Source organism: Rhinopithecus roxellana, chromosome 11, assembly GCF_007565055.1.
Source record: "Rhinopithecus roxellana isolate Shanxi Qingling chromosome 11, ASM756505v1, whole genome shotgun sequence".
In the NCBI taxonomy this organism is placed as follows: Eukaryota; Metazoa; Chordata; class Mammalia; order Primates; family Cercopithecidae; genus Rhinopithecus; species Rhinopithecus roxellana.
In genome coordinates, this window is record NC_044559.1 from 93,800,499 (window position 1) to 93,822,701 (window position 22,203).

General features: G+C 48.4%; 1 protein-coding gene across 1 annotated transcript in view; it reads left to right on the forward strand.

Moving 5' to 3' along the window:
* Positions 1-22,203, forward strand: part of ADARB2 (adenosine deaminase RNA specific B2 (inactive)) — a 519,216-nt gene that overhangs the window by 370,443 nt on the left and 126,570 nt on the right. The gene's annotated exons all lie outside the window — the stretch shown is intronic.

The following is a 22,203-nucleotide window of genomic DNA, read 5'->3' on the forward strand; positions in this document are numbered from 1 at the left end:
CGCTGAAGTATTTCCATTTGAGTCAGCTCTAGGAAGTCAGTGTCAACCGGCCTTATGTTCTGGCCTCCAGACCCTATTCTCCTGCCTCGTATCTGTCAGAAACTATTCTGATACCATTTTAAAACAATCTTATCCTGCCAAGTCCTGCAATGGCTGATTTATGCAAATTATCTTTTCTCTTATCATGTTCAGAATTATTTGTGGGCATCACTAATGTAGCAGATATAGAAAATTATCTTTATTCATTTTGGCATCAATCAAGGAAAGAAACATTTCACATAGTTAAAAAGCACTTAGCCCAGTGCGGGGCTCGTCGTAAGTATGCAGTAATTGTAAGTTATGGCCGTGATCGCTACCATCGTTACATCCCAACACCTAGGACAGAATCCGTTATTTTGCCTGGGGAGATCATAAATCTCTTCCTGAACACGGGTCCCACTCGAACCCCAGATGCCGCTCAGGGAGACTGCAGGGTGACACAGACCACGTGCGTCGTGACAGAGCCCTCATCTTGAATTGTGACTGGGTTTGAGTGCTCACTATTCACTTGTCAACCAATGCTTGTTGAACTCTTGGCCGGCATGGGGTAGGGCACACCCCGGCCATCTGCCTCTCAGGAAGCCATTCATTCATTTTCAAGTACTTGTGGAACGTCCAGTGGTCATTTTAAGGAGTAGGTTAGAGGGATTTAGATCACAATCTCTGTCAGTCTTGCTGTCCAAACTCGTCCTCAAATAAAAACACAACGTAAGTAAAAACAAGATGGTAGACAGCAAGAACGGCTTCCACATAAGTCCCTGGGCACTTCCTCACAAGGGCGCTGGGGCCTGGCTTGGTCTTTTCTTATGCCTCCTTCTTATTTATTTCCCTCTCTCTTCCTTTTTCACCCTGTTTCTGCACTGTCTGTAGCTTAAACTTGCCAGTCAGTGACCGTCCTGGAAGCCACTTCACCCCTGCAGCCTGGGGGAGGGGGGAAGGGCGGAGGGGGCTGGGGGGCACTGGGAGAGAGCCCTCCTAACGCTGCCCACGACCTCGGGTACAACCTTGGCAGGCTCGGGTCTCCTGCCACCTTCTCTGAGAAGCCCCCGCACCCACGGTCTGGGGTGTGTCCCCCGTCGCTGGGATACCTTGCTCACCCAGCTGGGCCTGCCACTCTTCTGTTGAATCTGTTAAGCGGGAAACATTCCTCCACCCCTCCCCAGTCCCTCTGCTGCGTCCCACTCATGTAAAATGTGAAGGATGTCAGTGAATTCTGGCTGCAATGCCTTTTTCTTTCATGTTGTTAGCCCTGAGCTCTTACGATGGAGAAACCAGGCAGCGCTACTACTTTGTAATAGTCATTTGACCCCAGAATGCAGCACATCAGTTAGAGCCGTGGCCGCTAAATTATTTTTCTCTGACAGTCCCTAACCACCCGGAATGGATGATGAAGGGCGCAGAGCAGCGCGAGGGTTTCAGGCCATTCATCACTGCTCTGCATGCAGCGTCCCAGGGGCCCATTACCCTCCCTTGTACCCCTCCCCACTGCACCCACAACTGGGCGGGGACTGGGAGGACACTGGGACTCAGGGCCAGGAACCTTCAGCAGTTTATTAAATTCAAATCATATTACGGATGTGATTCAGGGGGAAAAATGAAAAGACTTCAGAAATTGCTGTAAATGTGGCTTTTCCTCCTTGCTCTGCCCCAACCTTCCCGCAAAACCCTGCCTCTACTTCACGGACCCTCGTCTACACAGCTTGCTTCCTGTTCAGGCAGACCCCTGGTCCCACCGCATGGTGGCTCTGGAGCTGAAGTTCCTGAAGGCCTCAGTCCCTGGCCCTTGTCTGACGGCCCTGTGAGCACCCGTGTCTGGAGGGCAAGCCATGCGTTTTCCTGGGCTGTGCCCCACGCTGGGAAAAGGACAGGCCCACCTCCGGGGGATGGAGCGGGGAAGGCCGCCCTGCCGGAGTCCGTCCAGGGAGCCTGGAAGAAGCGCCTCCTGCTGGAACGATGCCGTTTCTGCACCTGGGTGCCGGCCCCAGTGCTTGAAGTTCTCTGCCCATAGTCCCAGGCTCACCCCATGCAGGGCTGGCTTCCACGTGCAGAACGACAAACCCACGTCTGGATCCACACGGTGTTTCGGTAGAAGCCAGCAAAGATGCTGCACGTCTGCTCGGTGCTCTCCACCAAAGGCTTGCTCCTAGGAATGAAGCTTCAGAACCATCCTGGAGGGAAGTCTCCTCATTAAGTAACAGTCAGTGAAAACAAGTTTCCAATGTGATGGTGCATACGAACCATTTGAGTGGTGTGTTTAGACACCGCTGAGGAGTCTCCTGCAAGAACCCAGTGGGTTCTTGAGGGAAGTCAGCGGTCTGCACTTCCAGCTTGTGGAGTGGTCAGAGACCCACGCTGTTGAGAGCCAGTGCGGCCAGAGGCTGTCATGGTGCTGCTCACAGCCTCAGACTGGAATGACAGGGCCGTGGCCGGAAGAGTCTCTCTGTCCTGCCGGGACAGCTCGCAGGAAGCAGGGCCACCCAAAGGCCCTCGGAGACCTGAGTAGTGTCTGTAAGGGTGATCGTTGTGGTGGTGCTTGGGATTCAGAATCTCAGCTTCCTTATAAACACCTGAAGTCACTCTCCAGTGGTAAAGATGTATGATAGACTTGTGTGTCATCTGGATTTTGAAAGAGGAAGTTCAGAAGCATGAATTCTCATAAAGATTAAAATCACAGGTGTGGCTTCTCCGCATCTGATTTTCACTATTTCCTGCACCCGAGGGTGTTTCTCAGGATTGGACTCATCTAACCCTTCAGCTTCGTGTGATCTGAGTCAGCCAGAGTGTCAAAAGCAGGTGTGAATCAGATTCCTTAGAACTCACACCAGACCTAAACAGGTAGGGTTTATAGTGCTGGCGGAGGGTTTGCAGGCCAGTCTCCATGAGTATCAGCGGATAGGGGCAGTGCCTGCTCAGGTGCACCTGCCTGGCTCGTTGCAAATCTCTCATGCTTTCCTCATCTGCAGTACACTCAAGACTCCTCTAGGTTAACTGGGTACTCAGAAGTAAGAACAAGACTGTGTCAGGATGTAAATATGTGCTACCTGGAGGCATCATCATAAAAAATGATAAAATCACAAAACCTACATCTCTCCAGTTTGCTCCCCACCCCAGCATGAAAAGAAATCCTAAGCAAAAATGCAACCATAAAGGAATGCTTTTCAGCATTTTCCTTCCATGAAAACTATTTAGAAAGGAGAATAAAGTGCACTATAATGCCAGTAAAAATAAATCAATCAGTAAAAGTCACCTGTGTGCTCAGTAACTCTGAAAAGGAAGTTTATTGACTTGTTTGTGAGTTTATCTTTCATCCTCAAGTACCCCCTTTATTTCTTTGTTTTTTAAATTTTCATGTCAGACACAGACACCCTGTTGTCCACACACCCTCACCCCGCACTCTCCCACACTCAGTCCATACTCCAAACTAGTGCCTTCAGAAAGAGAAACAGTTCCTTGAATGACTTTCTAAAATTTGAAAAGAATCTTTGTTTTGCTGAAAAAAAAAAAAACTTTCCACTGCCACCCAGCCTTGTGAGAATTATTCACTGCCAGCGAGAAGTTCTTTATATTTGCATAAAGACTCAGAGAGACTGGGAACCCAGAGAGGGAGGGGTGGCACCTCGGGCATCCCCAGGCAGTGGAAAAGGCACTAGAACAAGGTGTTTGAACTGGAAACTGTGGGTTTGGCTCTGGGAATGCAGGTATTAAAGACATAAAGAGTGTCTGTGAAGTCCCTGGGAGAAGAAGCCTAGAGTTGGGCCTTTACCTCCTGGATGGACCTGGCTCCACATTCTCACCAAGCAATCCTCAAGGGCTGAGGGAACCGCAGGTTTCTCTCCTATCTGACATCATAGTGGCTTTGCATCCCCAACTGTTCCCACCAGAGACACCATAATGAGAGGAAAGCCTAAGGAGTTCATCCTCTGTCCCCACACCAAGAAATATGCAGCTGAATCCTTGCAGAAAAATCATGACTGGTTCTTGGGAATGCTTCAATCAGTTGAGGCAGCCAGTCGAGATGAAGCCATTTCTTTGATGCACAGAGCTAAGTCCAGGGTAATTTCTTTCTCCCTCTCTGTCTGTCTGTCTCTCTCTCTGTCTCTGTCTCTGTCTCTTTCTCTTTCTCTGTTTCTTCCTCTCTCACACACACTATTGTGCAGGATGCACACACACATATATGTGTATGTAGATCTATACTAGAGAGAAAGACTCACAGTCACCAGATCTTTGTGCAAAGGTAGGAAAAACCTGCTTGTCCTGTGTGAGCATTTCAGAGACCTACCAAAAGATCTTTAATTCAGCAAGTTGCTAACGAGTCTGTGGCTCGTTTTCTCCTCTGCACAGAGTTGTTCTGAGGCTTGTGTGTCTACAACAATACAGTAAGCGCTCCTCGCTTGTTGGCTGTTACTTGTATTAGCATCATTGTTTTTATGATACAATTACGGGTTCAATTTCTTGAGATACTTATTCCCATACCAAAGTATATTAAAAGCAAACAAAAAGCCTGATAGCTCATGTCGCTCCCATCCTGGGTGAAGGTGTTTTCTAGATTAAGAGGAGACATTTGCTTGGGGTCTGCAGGCTCCTTGCAAGGGGTTGCCAGATAAAACACAGTGACAAGCTTACATTTAAGAGTCATTATTGTTTACCTGAAATTCAAATTTAACCAGATGTCTTATATTTTATTTGCCAAAAAACCATGTATCCCTCCCTGCAACTGAAGAGCAAGAAAGGGGGTAAGAGTGTGGTGCCAGGGAGAGGAGGGTCCTGTGGGAAGAGGGAGACTCCAGCAGCCACCTGTCTGCCACTGTGCCCACCAACGTCCCTCATTTTTTCTCAGAGCACTCAGAGAGGTCACGGATATGCCAGGGTCCTGAGACGGGGGCACTAATGATTTTCAGGTCTTTTCCTGTCTCCTTCACTCAAATATTGCAGTCCACTCTGGCTAGAAACTGGCCATTCAGTCTCACTCACTTTGTGAATAAATGGAGTGGAAGACAGATAATCACAAGCGGGTCAGGAGCCAAGCAGTCTTTGCAGTGTGCTGAGTTTGGTTTCGCGCCTCTGCCCTTTTGCTGGCAGGAACTCTTTTTGTCCCTCCGTGTGGACAGTCACTGTTGATTTCACTTATGTGTAAAATTACAAAGGGCTTGCTGTGGGTGGAGGCCCTAGAAGAACCCTCTGATCATAAAGCCCAGGAATCCACTATTAAAACGAACGTCATTTCTATCATGGCAAAGGTCTCAGTGTGTAACTCAGGGAGAGAGGACTGAAGACACACCAGTTAGGTAGGAATCAGCCCTTCTTACCTAACGGTTTTCAATAATTCCATAACTTACTTACAGAGAAAAATCGGAATTTCACAATTGGCTTGTTTGAAGTTAGTTTTCGTGTCTTAGAAGTGGTGATGGGTGTGTTTTTGGTGCTTTACTTGAGAAGGGTGGAAGGAGATGACACTGAAGAGCAGCGTGTGCCATTTTTCATCATGATGGCTTCCAAAGAATGGGCTTTAAGATGGTGTCACTCCCACACGCAGCTTTTCCTCCAGACTTAGGCCAGCCTTAAGGCTTCCCTGGAAGACCAGCATGAAAGCCCCAACTCCCCTCCGTCATCCCCCGGTCAGCTAAGTGCCCTGGGAGGCTTCAGTCACAGGGGACAAGCTAAGCCTCGTTGAAGCTAAGGTTCCGGGTCCTGGTAACGGATCACTGGGCCTGTGCGAAGTTCTGTTGTTTTCCACCAGCTCTCCCCAAGTGGTTCCGTTCTCTGTGAAGCCCTCCAGGGGGTGGGTCCCCAGGACGCCCTTCCTCCCCAGCGGGCTGCCTGTGTCTCTGGACCATTCTTCCCACACGCCGGTGGCCACGTCACCTGCTTTGAAGCAGGAATGATCCCAGCAGCTTTCTTCCAGCACCTCACCTTCTGGGTTTTGTGGCCACACACCATCCTGTGGTCCACGCAGGAAGGCAAAATGTTCTTTTAGGGAAGGAAAAACAGTCCTGCAGATCCAGCCCTCCCCAAACCTTCTGGCTTTCTTCGTGTCCTGGGTCTGTGATGGCCAGAACAAAAGCGAGAGGTCGCTCATTGTCGTTACACATGGAAAAAAACCTTTCAGAAAATCCCTCCTTAATGAGGCACCAGAGGCTTCGTAGATGCTTAACAATACATTTATGCATTTATACAATGTAAATACAGCGTATGATATACACTTATACACTATACCTCTGTACAATGTATATGCAATGTATGCTATATATTTCTATAACATGTCTATACAATGTATATACAATCGTGATATATGTTCACACAAAGTATACACAATGTACAGCATACATTATGCAATGTGCATGCAATCACAATATATGTCTATACAATGTATGCAGTGTACACTATACGTTTATATAATAGCTTCTGCCACCCTACTTTCTACTAAAACATATTAAGTGAAATTGTAATATGTCACTGGTATGTATTTAAGTCTACAGGTTCCCAATGCCATGTTCAGAATTTTCAAATATGGTTAATATGACTGTTCATTAGTTAAGCAGGGCCTATGAGCCAAGCTTCGCCACTTTCCTCTATTTCATAGCCATGATTACTGATGATGACAATAGTGCCATTAGCAGCTAATATTTCCCAGGCACTTAATCTGGGTCACACGTTTTTCTAAGTGCTTTACATGCACAGTAACCCTCATCTAAAATTTTTGAGGTCTATTTTACAGAGGAGGATATTGAGTTTCCAGAGACCTGAGTCCCATGCCCAAAGTCTAGTCACTGAGGGGTGGAGCAAGGAAGACAGTTACAGACAGCAGAGCTCAGCTTCTGTGGGGCTGGGGCTCATCCTCAGGACTCCAGCCTGCTCCATCCTCCCAGCCCCCAAGGGCTTTAGGCTGATGGAGGACACAGAACACTGTTAATCAAAATAGAGGTCTGTGATTTAGCACAGCAAGAGTGACACAAAAAGTGTTTGTTATTAGTTCCAAACAGGGAGAAACCACGGTGGGCTGACTGGCAGGGAAGAGTTGATTGAAGGACTGCAGAGCCCGACTGTGTGGGGGGAGGTAGGCAGCCAGGAGAGGGACACACACCTGGGCATCACGTCCTGGTGGTCGGAGACCCCTGAATGCATGGGAGCCTTGTGGGAGCCCTCAGGGAGGTGAAAGCTGGAGCGGGTCGGGTCACCTCCCTGCAGGGGCTCCACCGCCCTCCTGGCTAATGCTGTGTTGGGTACCTCCATGGAGCTCAGAGGCTACAGGGGCTTGCTCCCTGTGGGAAGGTGGCTCTGTAAGCAGAGAACCCGCAGCCTCCCTGGGGTAGACAACAGCTCCGTTAGGATGGCCAAGCCCCCTTCCTTTGGGACTCATTGTTACACCAAAAAGGACAGGGACAGCTAAAGGAGAGGGCAGCTGGGAAAAGCCAACGTTTAAATGAGCAGAGAAAGGAAAGAGGCGCGTCCGAGAGAGGAGAGGGGACCTGGGAGAGCACATGGGGTACCACCTTCCCCACCCCAAGGATGCCTGGGAGGGCCCTGCTCCCCTGAGCCCTCTCCCCTTTGCCCATTGTCACATCCCCTGAGCCCTCTCCCCTGAGCCCTCTCCCCTGGGCCCTCTCCCCTGAGCCCATTGTCACATCCCGAGTCCCCTCCCCTTCGCCCCTTGTCACATCCCCTGAGCCCTCTCCCCTGAGCCCTCTCCCCTTCGCCCCTTGTCACATCCCCTGAGCCCTCTCCCCTTCGCCCATTGTCACATCCCCTGAGCCCTCTTCCCTTCGCCCCTTGTCACATCCCCTGAGCCCTCTTCCCTTTGCCCATTGTCACATCCTCTGAGCCCTCTCCCCTTCGCCCATTGTCACATCCCCTGAGCCCTCTCCCCTGAGCCCCCTCCCCTGAGTCCTCTCTCGTTCACCCATTGTCACACAGGCCTCTTTCCATCGTTCTCGCAGCACCTGGTGACCTCCTGGGCCTCTGTTGCTTGCACGCCTGCCTGTGCCTCCTGTGAGCCCCGGGAGCTGATGTGGATGGGTGCTGGACAGCCCCGGGGTGCATGGGCACTCCGCTCCCAGCGTTGACCTCAGCAGCAGGCCACCCTCATACAGTCTCAGGGTGCCCGGATGGAGCCCAAAGCCAGCATTTGGGACCTGGACCCCCTCTCGGGGCCTTCATAGCCCTTAATTCTGCTTCTCCCCGTGTCAGCTCAGGTTCCCTTGGAAACTGACAGCAGACAGAGCAGAGCAGGTGGGAGGAGGAGAGCAGGGCACAGGGTGTGGGGGGCAGAGCTTCAGGGAGGGCGTCAGATGGAGGCAGCCGAGGGAGGCACCGCCTGGCTAAGGGCCCCAGACCACCACCCACTCAGGACAGAGTCTGGGCCAACCCTGCAGAGAGCAAGCACTGCCCAGGCTGGCAAGAGTCACAGGCTCCAGGGCTCGGGCGTCGCCTGACAGCCCAGGAGTGGCAGCAGCAGCAGGACCTGCAGACTCAAAGGCACCGCAGAGGCTGCCCAACCGCTCACCCGGGAAACTCACATCCCAGACTCCTGAGACCCCTTCCTGAATCAGCTTTCCATGAGTGCAGGCAACAGTGGTTTCTTTAGAGACATCAGACAGTTTCCCGAGAGTTTAGAAACAACAGGGAAATGTTCCTCCCAAAAGAAATGACTTCGTAACCACTCCCACCCCAGCCCCCGGCAATGCAGGGCACGCCCCATGCTCTGCAAATCACTGCACCAAGGACTGAGATAGCCCTGCAGGGGCCTAGAATTCACATTCCCACTGTCTCTGTTTCGCTCTGCCTCTGTCTCCCTCTTCTGTCTCTGTCTCTCTTGGTACCTGTCTCTCTGTGTCTCTGTCTCTCCCTCTCTCTCAGTATCTCCCTGTCTCTGTCTCTCAGTCTCTCTGTCTCTCAGTCTCTCTGTCTCTGTCTCCATCTCCCTCTCTGTCCCTGTATGTCTTTACCTCCCTCTATCTCTTACTGCCTCTCTCTTCCCATTCATCTCCCAATTACCCTGAGTCTGTTCCAGCCCCCTTCTCAGCAATCCTGGTGTCCAGTTGGGGTGCTTCGGTACACTGCGTCCGTGGGGTCCAGAGGAGGGTGTCACCTGTGAGCGCTGTTCAGAGGTGTTGATGTTGTGCTCCTTGTGCACTGGCCGGGTCGAGGCATCCATGGTCTTACTGAGGATCATAGCCAATGAGTGTGGAGAGCTGAGGTGAGGGCTGAGGCCTCCTGGCTCCTGATCTGTGTACTCTTCAGTGGTCTCCTGGGCAGAGGACAGATCACACGGCTGCCGTCCACAGCCCTGGAGAAGGTGGTGAGCTTTGTCTCCAGAGCCAGTCTCCTGCATCCGCTTACCAGCTGTGGGACCTAAGCCCTTGAGTGCCAAGTACCCGTGCCCTGGTTTCTCCTCATTCCTGAATGAGATGATACCAAAAGCAGTCGCTCACGGAGCAGCTGGGAGAATGAAATGGGCAGATGCACGAACCATGCTTAGAGTGGCATTTGGCAATCTCATTCTTGTCCCAGGGACGACGGCTGTGGAGACGAGGCCGTGGTCCTCCAACACAACTCACTGCAACTTCATGACCAGGAAGGTGGGAAAGGGAGCAGGGATTTCAGGGAAAATCCAAATGAGCTCCTCCAATCCCATTTCTGGAGTAACATGTTGAGGGCTGGCCTGTGGGGCTAGGAAGGCAGAGCAGAACTGAAGGGATTCAGCCAGTCCTAGGCCCCTCGGGGCCTGCACTTCCTCATCTTGAAAATAAGGATCTGTGATGGAATGTTCACATGCATTTCTCACATCCTGAGAAAATAGAACCCGTGTAAGATGTCCATATGCCAACATGATGTATCCAACATGATGTATCCAACATGATGTATCCAATATGATGTATCCAACATGATGTATCCAATATGGGCACATATGCTGGGGGCCGCTGTCCTGGTAACATTTGAAGAGTAGCAAACACGCACGCGTCCCTCATTGACATGCAATCTGCAGCATTTTGCCCAAAACTAGAGCTTATATTTTCTCACTCTTGTAGTATTTTCCATTAAATTCTAGCTTTCCAAACCAATGGGAAACAGAGGACCCTGGGCAGATGGGAGAAGGGCCCAGGTGCCTTCACCTGACATGGGCCTGGCTCCCGGTCCACTGCCCCAGGTAGTGTCTGGAGCAGGAGACTGGTTGGAGCGCCCCGGCACCTTCTGCTTCTCATGGCCTTGTTCTCGCCTTTAGTTCCCTAGTACTGAGCGACTCAGTACTGGAGTCACTGGAGCTTGCAGTGTGGCTGAGGGTCAAGTCTGTTTAAATATGCCACATCTCGAGGCATTTTACGTCTTCCTCCCCACAAATGCTCCCAGATCATTCTGAAGAGAAAGACTCAGCAACACTGAAAGCCAATTCATGCCCCATCAACAACAACTGTCTCATATGCTGCATTTTTAAGTAAAAATGCAGTGACGACCTCAGGTCCCGCAGGGTTGGAGGGCGCCTGTGTTCACAGCACCCACAAGAAGGGGCAGGAGCTGAGGGGCTGAGGGATTCTGACTGGTTGGTGAGAGATGAACTCGTTATTCCCAATCTCAAGCCCCATCTCCTTCACCACCACATTCTGGCCACTCTCTCACCCACACATCTGAGACCTTGTCAGTGCATTAGGAGTAATAAAGTGGCATGAGAGTTTGTAACAATGGCACCACGATTAACTGTTTTTAAAATGAAGTTTTCTAAATTAATGCACTCAGTGGAATTGTGAATTCACTCAAGTATTCAAAATTAAAGGCGAACAGAATAAAAGTTACTATGCAAACACTAAGTGTGAATGGGTCTTTAAAAAAATACAGGACATTTTCCTTCTGATCATGATGATAATACACACAGTGGTGAAAGCCATCCTCTGCTGGCAGTCTCTCCTTTTGCCTTAACCATGTTTCATTTATGATGATTTTAGTGAAATGAAAAGTATTAAGTAAAATGGCTCTCAGGTTGCAGGGTTTGCTGTAGAGGCTTTATTCAGTTATCTAAACTGAGAAATCGAAGTGAATGTCCCTCCATCAAGCACACGTGTCGGCCTGCAGCAGCCATGCAAAGTTGTTCTGGATTTCAACGCCAAGAAACAGGAATTCAAACACTAAGAGTAGCAAATGCTAATAGGCAGGTCATGCATCCGTGTGGCCTCTGTACATGACCCTAGAATTCTTGTCCTGTCCCTCAAAAAAGAAGGGGTGCTGTCCTCACAATCAGAGTCACAGGAGGACACAGAGCAGCAGCCCTCCTGTCCAGCCAGCTCCCTGGATGCAAACCCGGGTCACCAGCAGAGCCACATGCACGAGGCTGGGCTGGCTCAGTTGCCAAGGGCAGGAGGACGTGGTGTCAGTTGAGCTGTAAAAAGTGTGGTCACGGGAGAGTCCACAGGGCACTGAAAAAGTCCTGGTGGGTCCATTCTGATGGAAATGGGAGAAAGCCTCCTGGGGAGTTGGCAGACTTGAACCTAAGCCTGGCTCTACCTCTTGCCGGCTGGGTGCCCGGAGCGGCACATGCAGACTCTGAGCTGCCAGCTGGGTGCCCGGAGCGGCACACGCAGACTCTGAGCTGCGTCACCGGCAGAGCAGTCAAGGTTTCCAAAGGAAGCAGCTTCTCTGAGCGCCTCTAAGGTCGGGGGCGCTGGGCCATAAAGAGTCCCTGGACTGCAGTCCAGCCCATGCTGACACCGTTCTGGGTCTGACGAGGCCTCCTGAGGGGTGGCCACCGTGACAGGTGGGTCTGGCATGAGAGTGAAGCATCCTCACCTCCCAGGCTGTGCTGGTTTCCTCCACGTGCCCTCCTGGCTCACTTCCCAGGCTGCAGTGGTTCCTTCCTCATGCCCTCCTGGGTCCCACAGTCTGATTTATTTCTTGGCCTGGAGGACATTATGCACAGAGCTTGGAAACACAGTGATGAGACAGTGGGCACACAGGTGTGGGCTGGGCCTGGCCCAATCCCCAGCACAGCCAGGCTGAGGGTCCCTCTCCTGCCCACTCGCAGAATGTGGGTGCTGATGCTGACCTCCTGGTTCATTTGGGGCCCCACGATACAGTGTGTGTGAAAGTGCCACTCCGTGCCCATCCCAGAAGTCACAGCCGTGTCCACAGCTTTCGTTCTGACCACCTTACTAGCACCCGTTGCTGACATTTTGCCTCCTGGGAAACAGTCTGTGAAAAGCATGGGGTCTATGTGGGCCTCCTCTGTGGCTGCCAGAAGGGTGCTGGGGTCGGCCTCCTGCAGCGGCCTGGCCGGTCAGGTTGCCGGCCCAGGTATCTCACCTCTTATACTCAGCATTCAGCTCCTACTTGTGCTTTGTGACAATTCTTGCCTTTTACCTTTCCTCTGTGAGTGTAACTTTAATTCTTTAGTAAAGGCAGGGTTATTCCCAAACAACACCAGAGAAAATATTCTGAGCCCTTCCTTCTCCTGCCATGCAGCTTTGGGCATGCTGAGGCATCACCATCTCATCAGGTCATTGCCACGAATGCCACCCAGTCTCCAAGAGTTCACACATGACCTTGACTGAGTCCTCTCACTGCTGAACAAAGGAACTTATTCCCTGCCTTATAGCGTGGTCTGTTGGTTTGATGAGTAAATCAGATGCCAGTGAATTTTAGAAACATTGACCTAGTCCGTTCTCTTGCAGAAATGGAACCCAAATCCTGTGAGGCAGGTGGCTTGGGTGAGGACTCGCGGCCACAGGTGGGAGAGCCATGATTAGGAGGACCTAGCCATGCTCAATCACATGCAGATGCCTCCTGCAAAACCTGGGTTTTTTAACTCGTATTTGAGGTTCAAGGGTACAGTGCAGGTTTGCTACGTAGGTAAATTGTGTGTTGTGGGGATTTGGTGTACAGATTGTTTTGTCACCCATGTGTTTAGCGTAGTGGCCGAGAGGTGGATTTTCAGTCCTCACCCTCCTCCCACCCCTCACCCTCAAGTAGTTCCCAGTATCTATTGCTCCCCCATTCGTGGCCATGGGTGCCCAGTGTTTTGCTCCCACATATAAGTGAGAATTTGGCTTTCTGTTCCTGCATTAGTTTGCTTAGGGTAATGGCCTCCAGCTCCATCCATGTTCCTGCAGAAGACATGATCTGGTTCTTTTTGGTGGCTGCATAGTATTCCATGGTGTATATGTACCACATTTTCTGTATCCAGTCCATGGATGGGCATTTAGGTTGATGCCATGACTTTGTGATTATGAATAGTGCTGTGATGAACATGCGCATGGGTGTGTCTCTATGGTAGAGCAATTTATATTCCTTTGGGTGTATACCCAGTAATGGGGTTGCTGGGTCAGACAGTAGTTCTGTTTTAAGTTCTTTGAGAACTTGCCAAATTGCTTTCCACAATGGCTAAGCTAATTTACATTCCCACTAGCTCATTCCCGCTGAGCTAATTTACATTCTGTTATTTTTTCTCACCAGCATCTGTTATTTTTTGACTTTTTAGTACTAGCCATTTTGACTGGTGTGAGATGGTATCTCACTGTGGTTTTGATTTGCATTTCTCTAATGATCAGTGACGCTGAGCTTTTTTTCATATGCTTATTGACTGCATGGATGTCTTCTTTTGAGAGGTGTCTGTGCATGTCCTTTGCCCACTTTTTTATGGGGTTGTTTGAAAACCTGGTTTTTATGTACTGGCTTCCTATGACTTCCTATGTCAGAAAAGCCCTGACTACCTTCATGTCTTGTGTATAGATCTCATTTCTCTTCACCCCGGATCTGTCTTTTATGCTCCGTTCTTTCTCCTTGTGTTGTTGGGAACCAGCAGGTCATGACCACATCCTGTTCTTGTGTCTGCAAAAGCATTTTTTATCATACAAATCTCTAAGGTGAAGTTCCAACATTTTTCTCCAACTCATAGTTTTGTGCATTCCCCAATTTGGAGATAACTTTCTTCTGTGATTCACAAACAAGGTTCTTGTTTTTGAGATGGAGGGAGATTTTTGTTCAAAAAAAGGACTAACTAAAAAGAGTGATAAATGTAGGAGAGAAGATGAGAACTGATCACAGCAAAAACATTCTTTTCCTAACCAGTTTCTCACCCCATTGCGATACAGTCAGCTGGACACAGATGCAGAGGAGGTGGCTGAACCGTTGGGGTGGTAGGTTTCCTAACTCAGAGCCAGAGTGCCACTGATGTCCTCAAGTGCTAGCCCATCACAGGCAGGGCTGGATGAGGCTGAGATTTTCCACCCACCCATGTCCGAGAGCATCTGAGGGTACTCTCCTCCCGTGGGTCTGCGATCTCCAAGAGGAAGAGAGAGGGAAAGACCAGCTTCCCAAAGCTCCTCCTCCTCCCTAGGAATGACCCACCTGGAGAAGACTGCAGGAGTCAGGAGTCATCGTTCCCTGAATGTTTCTTGATGCTGTGATGTTTAATGTGAGCAGACAACCAAGCGGCGTGCACAGCGGTTGGCCAGGGGCCTCAGAGTCAAGGCCCTGTGGGTGTCAGTCCTGGTTCTGTGGGGCCATGAGTGTGTTTGAAGGACTTGCCTCAGCCTTCTCCGTGGTGTAGGCAAGCTGAGGAAGAGGGTTCATCACAGGGTGATTTTAATGATCAAATGGGACATCCAGGCAGAGGGTTAAGAATTCATGAAAAGCTGGATTTGACTTTCACTGATTTCACCATAACTGCCCATCTTTGAGAGTGAGCAGGAGGATGGGACACCCCAACATGTGGGCACTGCCAGCCAACCACACTTTCCTGCACAGCTGCAGCTTAGTTCTGACTACATTCAGGACAAAACCTGGCTGACAGAAACATGTAGCAATACCATGATCAACAAGCCTGGGATGCACACATCAAAAAGAAGAGTGAGAGGGTGAAAGTGGCCCAGGAAAAAGAGGTATCACGAAAGAGTCCCATTCTGCCTGAAGGAAATCGCCACTGTGGGGCACGTGGTTCTCTGCTGGATGCTGATTATCGCTGCTGTGGGGCACATTGTTCTCTGCTGGATGTTGGCTATGGCCGCTGTGGGGCACGTGGTTCTCTGGCGGATGCTGGTTATGGTCACTGCAGGGCACGTGGTTCTCTGGTGGATGCTGGTTATTGCCACTGTGGGGCAGGTGGTTCTCTGTTGGATGCTAGTTATCGCTTCTGCGGGGCGCAAGGTTCTTTTGTGGGTGCTGATTGAACTCCGGACCCACGTGGCTCTCGGCTGTCTGGGGCCACAGCACACAGGAAGGTCGATAATCACAGGTGTGACGTGTTCTCTCTCCACTGCCCACCCCCAGCTGTGAGCCCACCCCTGTCCCTCTGGAGACACCAAGCCAGAATGCAGGAGTGCTGCTGCGAGAGTAACTTCAAAACCGTTGAAAGTTCTATCAGAAGCAGTTATTCCAAACCTTCTGTGCTGTATTGTCGGGAATGCATTCCTTTTGGCAAATCTGCACTTGGTCACAGGTGGGCTGGCACCTGCCATCAATGGCTGTCTCTTCATCCTCTGAGCTCCCAGGGGGACTTCAGAGCAGGGGCGGAAGCAGCCCCACACCCTGCTTCCTCTGTGGATTGCTGCTGCTCCACTTTTCATGGCCAGAAAAGCTCTTTTCTAATGGAAGTATTGACCTGGAGAATTTTCAAAGTTTGGCAAGAATCCACTGCAGCCTGGATGGGTTGATATTTCTGCTGTTTGGTGTTGTTTGATTTTGTTTATATGTTTTTAATCCCTTTTGTAATCAGAGCAAATGTAGGGATGTGAGAGGCAAGAAGAAAGTGAAAACAGTAAAAATACAGCCAGAGTTTGTCTCCATCTCCTCACAACCTGTTGCACGAACGAAACGAAGGCTCTGAGTGACTCCTTCACATAAAAGTGCAATCGGCAGGAACGGGACCCAGAAAAAGATGACTTCTCCTTAGTCCCATAGACTTGGGGTCAACGCAAGGTGCAGGATGTGCTTAGCCCTGTGTGAATCATGGTCACCATGCTGCCAGCTCTGAAAACTGCAGATTTGACCCACCTTTTCAATGGGGCAGGGTTAACCTGAGGAGAGACTATGCTGGGCTGTAGGGGTCCGTGCTCAGCTACAGGCTTGGCAGGAAGACATCTCCGCTCACCCCAGGGTGTGGCCAAACAACCCAGCTAGTGTGGGGGCCAGGGAGGAAAAACCCAACAGACCAGAAACACTGTTGGAAACTTGGAAAGAAACATCCTATTCAACCAAAATGAGGAAAGCGTCTCAAGAGAAGCAATGCTTTGAATCCAGAGTATGAGACCCAGCAGAGGCTGCTGGTGTTGGAATGTGGAGATGAGTTGGGAAGATCAGCCCTCAAGGTCCGGAGCTGCTGGGAATGAAACAAATGTTGGCGCGAGTGAGCTCACAGCCACCCTGCACTCCAGCCCATGCAAGGAAGCAGCCCGCCCGCCCACCGTCCTGTTTCCAGAACCTGGAACCTGATGCCTGGTGGACAAGAAGGGGCAGATTTGTCTTCTTTCAGCCTTGAAATCCTTCATCCACCACCTCTCTATCCACCATGCCAAAATGTCAGGGGGTGATGTAAGGCTCAAGCCGTGAGCCGGCCCTCATAGGAGCCACCATTTCCATTCGTGTTTTAGATTCATTTATGAAACAGACAGAAATTGCCTAACTGAGAACTTGCTGGTCCATGTTTGAGGCCATCCTAAATAGAAAATTCTTGCCATTTTAAAACCCTGCATCATTCTAAACAACACCTCACTTGACTAGGGGACCTGGTTTTCTTGTTTAAGCATTTTGCCTCTACAGGATTGTTTTTGTTTTTGAGGAAGTAGTTAAAACTGAGCATTTTATATGTTAGGGATCTGAAGAAGAGAAATTGGAAATGGGGAAAAATGGTTTCAAAAGTGAAGTTTATCTGCCATGTGGTTATTAGGGACCAGAAGCAGTGAACTAGGAACAGTCCACTGAAACTGTGTGGCCCAAGACAGTTGAGCTTTTGGTTGAATGCGTTTAAGCATTTGGGCTGAAGCTCAGAAGCCATGTTCAGTTAAGTATTTATCAGTCTGCCAGCATGAATAAAAGGAGAAATGCCCGCCACATTCCTTAAGACACTCGCTATTTTTAATGAGCTGTCTGTAGAGTTTGGGAGTGTGGTTCTTCCTCAAAGTTCCGTCCACATGGGCTAGCTTCAGTGAATGTTTCTCTGTAAAATAGATGCTTTTATTTCGAGCCACGATGATTTACTCCAATGATTCCACTCCATTTTGCAAAGTACCACGGCCGTATTAAACGATGCCACGACAAGCACGTGTCAGTCCCAGGTGACAACACAACTTCAGCAGAGCATCCAGTGTGTGTGTAGTATGCACAAGGTGAAAAAGGCTGGGCTGGACCAAGACCTGAGAAGCAAATCCTGTGACTTCTCCTCTTTTTGAATTAAGGGCATCCCCCTTTTATAGTCTGGCCAATTATCTTAAAGATTGTATGAACCAATTCCTTAACTTCTCCTGGTATTTGAAATGGGAATTAACTGCAATAAAATCAATATAGTAAAATCATATCAATAATTGGAGTGGCCTAAATGAAACCATGAGCATCAGAAATTTCATTCTAATCCCTGCACTCCAGCCCCAGGGTAAAGTTGAGGTGATAATGAGGCCTTGGTGGGAGGGATGGGTAACCCCGGTGCATGCATCTCGTCACCCTCAGAAGACCACAAAACTTCTCTCCAGAAAAAATTACACCTTCTCAGTCTGCTGAGGCCTCCCTGTATCAGGTGAAGTTTTATTACACTCCTTACCACGGAAGAATTGTTTGCAGGATATATCAGCTCATTTCTTGGGCATTTCAATGGCATCACTGACACCAACCACTCAGAAAAGCTGGACCACTCAGCAGGACGCCCAGCATTTGGTGCAGTCAAGCCCAGCCTGCCACCTAAGGCGAGTGTGCACCTTCTCTGACTGCAGTCCATGCAGGTGAGCCATTAGAGCTTGCCATTAGAGTCTAAATCCTGAGTGAGAATCACTCTGGGTATTTTGCCTTTCCTAATACTTGATTATTTGACCAAAAAATTTAATTTGGAGACAAGTGCACACACACACACACACACACCACATGCTTATAAACACACACTATCTGCACCACTTTCTATTTTCCCCTCGTAATTAAGTGACCTTTGGAAAAGTTCATCCTTGGTTGTATCTAAAACACACACACACACACAAATCTTTAAATAAAAAAGGGAAAAATCATTATGTGGATTAGTTATAAAATAACCCAGTCCATTAATCTCCTGTCTGTTGATTTTTGGCTGTCTGGAGCCATTATCTGTGGCAGGGCTGTATACTCTGTTAGATGGAAAGGAAGAGGAGAGTCAGGAATCAGAACAGAAGGGGAGGCCACACATGTACTGTAAAGGTCACCACCATCGAGAATCACAGATGACAACAGGAAGAAATGAGCTGAAACATCCTGCAAGCAATTCTTTCAGTGCTAAGGACAATAATAAAACTTCACCTGACACAGGGAGTCCTCAGTGGACTGAGAAAGTGTAATACTTTCTGCAGAGAAGTTTTGTGGTCTTCTGAGGGTGAGGAGGCTCTAGGAAATGTCTGTTCCTTGAGGAACCCCTCGTAATTCACAAGCAGCTGAACCTAAGTAGAGTTGCAAAGGTCATTCTTATTTTATAATATGAAGAAATATCCAAGGAGTCTTTAAAGCCTTCATTTTCCTCCCACCGCTATGCAGTACTCGTATATCGTAATACAGGATGACCTGCTTATCTGTAAGGATGTTCATTTCATAAATATGGGGGGGTTCCCATGATACTTCAGAAGTGTTAAGAGATACAGAGATGTGTGAAAATACCCTTTAAATACCTAAAGCATTAATTAGGCACTGGGTATTTAAGACACTGTGGAAACAAAGATAAACAGGATAAAATTTATTAAGAAACAGTGAACCAGAGAAACAGATATGGAAATAGCCACACAATAACAAGATAATTGCTTTAATGGAGGTGCTACTACATTCCTTAAAGAGTCATCCAATTATTGCCAAGTGGGTAACATCTTAAATGCATTACGGGATCCCATTGTCTGTAGGCCTCCTGCAGTGAAGCCCAAAGCCAAAAATCACTGTGAGAAGAATAGATGCTGAATTTATGCATTCCATGATTTCAAATGTTTGCATATTAGAGTTTCTTAAAATGGAGGACATGTTTAGAAATCACTGCATTCTACAACCAAATTATTTTTGAATAAGAGCTAATTATGTTTACATTTGTCATGAAGAAATATGAAAACATGCTATGAATGGTCAAATTAACCACCAAAGCCAAATGTGAAGACCCATTTAGCACTATTCAAATCCAAATTCAGTGTGAAGACACGGGGATTGCAGCGTGTCTGTAATGCAGGCATCTCTCTAATTTGCATATGCCAAGCAGGATAAGCCCAGCAGTGAGTTGGTGCAGAAACAATGAGGTAATCGAGATGTGCACATTCTGCTTTGATGACTTTTGAAATCAGAGAAAAGTGACAGAGTATTTCATATTTAGGATCCTTATTTATCCTTATTTAAGACATATCAAAATGTTCCTCAGGTTTTAGAAAAGACATAAATGACTGCCCAAGTTTGTTATAGCTCAACCAGTGGTTTGCAGGCAGTCACGCCTTCCCGCACGGAGACTGGTTTCCATCCCTCATCCATCTTTTCACCCCTCTCTCCATCATTTCATCCCTTCAACCCTCCATCCATACATCCGTCCTTCTACCCTTTCCCCATTCCTTCACCCCCCCACCCTCCTTCCCTGTTTACCCATCCCTCCCTCTATTTCTCCCTCCATCCTTCCCTCCATCCCTCTCGTCATCCCTCCTTCTCTCCCTTCCTTCATTCCTTTTTCCATCCCTCCCTTCATCCCTCCTTCCATCCCTGCATATCTCCCTCCATCCCTTCCTCCATTCCCTCCTCCATTCTTCTATCCAGCTCTCCAACCCTCTGTCCCTCCTTCCATCCTTCCCTCCCTCCATCCATCCATTCATCTCACAGACATCTTCAATGAGTACTATCTGCCCCAGGCGCAGGTAGCTGGAACACACAGAGACAAGTAAGACAAACCCATTGCCCCTGAGAAGACCTCACAGTCTGAACTGTAACCCATACACATAAGACTCGGCTGGGTGTCATGTTTAAAATGTAGCTCCTGGGCACTTAACCCAGAGCTACCAAACCATACTATCTTGGGCTGCACTTTTAACAAGGGCCCCACATGATTTTTAGTAATGATAAAATGTTAGAATTAAGCTCTGGGAAGAGTTTGAAGTGAGGACAAATCATGACAGTTCATCTTCTGGTGCGATTCTGGAGATGCACTGAAGGTTTTGTCAAAGCACTGAGGAGCGAGGACCAGCTCCAGTCCCAGAAATGAGGACGTTTTGCAGCAATGGCACAGTTACACACAGGTGCTTCACAAAGAAGTTACACACCCTTTAAAAAATTAAACATTAAAATAAGAGGCTAATTTTAACTCTATACAAATATTGTTGACTTCTTGAAGAAACTATGTATAAAAGGAAAACTTCAAATAACACAGAAAATAATCAGCCTTGCAATCTTAAAGATTCATCTATTAAGGTTATAAATCTTGACCAAGGAACCTACATGTGAGTAGCCAGATTTGCAGATACGAATGATAATAAATGCATTTTTATATACACACATATAAACATGTAATACACTATAAATATATTTATTATATACAAACACATGCACATGTGTGTGCACCCACTTGCGGAGAAATATTCCTACTCTGTGGAAGCGTATTTCTCTTTAGGAAGCGCAGTGAGGAGTCCATGAGGCTCACAATGACAGCTTTAGACATCGCTGCTCATGGCACTTGACAGTCACAGTAAGCAGGGCATTTGATAAAATATTTTCAAATGTATTTGACCAAAAGCCGTGGCCCGATCTCTTCCATACGACATGCCATTAATTAACAAATTATTTATTCCACTTTCTGGAGACTACTAAATACCCACCTAGGCCACCCTGCCTCTTCTTCCACGTGTCCCGCCGCACCACTGCTCCAGGAAACACAGAGCAGCCTCCAGCCTCTGCCCATGAGTCTGCATCTTGCCATGGCCCCTGCCTACCTGAAAAGTTAAAGACACACTTTGGCAGAAATAACCTTCATTGTGTGTATAGTCTAATTGTTCCAACGTGTCTAAGTAACCTGCCGCGTGAGCGTTTCTATCATGTGGTCGTTTGTAAAAAGACATGGTGCTCGGTGTCTGTTTTCTTTGAGAGGTTTTTATTTCATCAATCTGGGTAGCAAAGGAAGTAGGAATTGTGTTTTAGTTTTGGGCTGCCTTTTTGTCCCTAGGAATTAGCATCCCCATGGCATTACAGGTAAGTAGGATGAACCGAGGGTACAGGCAGTCCCACCTGAGACAGCTCCTATCACCATCGGCCCCTGCCCCACAGATAGTAGCTCACAGGCTGCTGCTTCCCTTTCACTTCATTGAACTTTGAGGTCTGCAGTTGATAAATCATCATCATGTCTTTCCCCAGCCTCCTTCCTGCATGCTTTTTTTTTTTCTGTAAAAAATTTTCTGTTACACATACACACTTTGCCTATTACAAGTATCATGTATTAATACGATGAGGAAAACAATGTGCTGCGGTGTAAGGAAAATTACTTTTAGAGACTAAAACCCTCAAAATTAAGCGGGTCCCATCTGAGCACAGAGAGGCAGTTTCACGCAGTGGTTGAGGTCCTGGGCCAGGGAGCCCAATTCAGGATCTGAACCCTGGCTCTCCCTGTGAGGCCTTTCAGTATGTGGCCCATTCTGCTCCATAAAATTTGGATGGTAAGGGCACCCAGCTCACAGGGCCATGGGAGACAAAGGTGCAGGGCCTGGCACACATTGAGATCACAGCTTCTTCCCAGCAAAGCATCACTAGGTGCCTAAAGATTGTGTAACATCAGATGACTCCAAACTAAGCAATTATGGCATCAAAGTTAATCAAAACCAGGAGAAAAGCTAGTAGAAATCGAGTCAACTCAGCCAAGTCTGGGGCACATGTAATAAGCTTGGCAATTGAATAAGAAACGGATCAAGCACTTTTCTCTAATGAGCTGAGAGACTTGTGTTCTGAGATGGCCACTTGCATTTGGAGTCAAAACTCAATAGCAGGAGGGGGCTAGAGACCAGGAATCCGAGCTAACAG